Raw genomic sequence first — 854 nt, 5'->3', positions numbered from 1 at the left:
AAAAGGGGAAGGTTTGATAATTCTAAGGCTGGTAGTGACAACAGGCCACCGCAACAAAAGCAAAACGGATCAGATTTTTCTATAGTTAGCACTCCAAATTATGGCCAAGGCAAGCCTCGCGTTCCCACTTTCCTACAATGTGGAAAGAATCATTTTGGTACTTGCAGGAGAGCTTCTAGTGCATGTTTCAATTGTGGGAGCTTTAATCATAAAGTGAAGTATTGTCCTAATTCTAATAATGCTCCTTCCTTGAGAACTGAAGGCTCAGTTCATAAGCCTTCTATTAATCCTTCTCAAACTAATAGAGGTGCAAGACCTAAAAACACCCAAGCAGCAGGTGCAAGTGGAGATAATAAAGCTAGTGGACCAAGGGCTACTGCACACGCTTATGTTATGAGGCAAAGGGATGATCAAGATTGAGAAGATGTGGTTGTCGATAAATTTTACTTATTTGGCTTATGTGTGTTTACACTATTTGATTCTGGTTCTACACATTCCTCTCTTTGTTCATCACTTGTTCTTCATGAAAACGTGAAATATGTGAGACTTAATTATGATGTGCTGGTTGAAAGTCCTTTGGGTTATCAAATTTTGTGTAATCGAGTTTACCATGATTGTCCCTTCGTGATTCAAAACCTAGTACTCCCTGCTGTTTTGATTGAAATTCCCTTCAAAGATTTTGATGTTATTATCGAGATGGATTGTGTTTATAAATATCATGCAGTGGTAGATTGTAGGTCTAAGCATGTGACTTTTAAGGATCCTACCTTTCCACACATCATTGTACCGGGTGAAAGATCAGTGACATCTAGTATTATTTCTGCGGCCTTGGCAAGAAAGTTGATGCGTCAAGG

Source organism: Solanum tuberosum, unplaced genomic scaffold, assembly GCF_000226075.1.
Source record: "Solanum tuberosum cultivar DM 1-3 516 R44 unplaced genomic scaffold, SolTub_3.0 scf00052, whole genome shotgun sequence".
In the NCBI taxonomy this organism is placed as follows: Eukaryota; Viridiplantae; Streptophyta; class Magnoliopsida; order Solanales; family Solanaceae; genus Solanum; species Solanum tuberosum.
Note: the sequence above shows the minus strand (reverse complement) of the source record.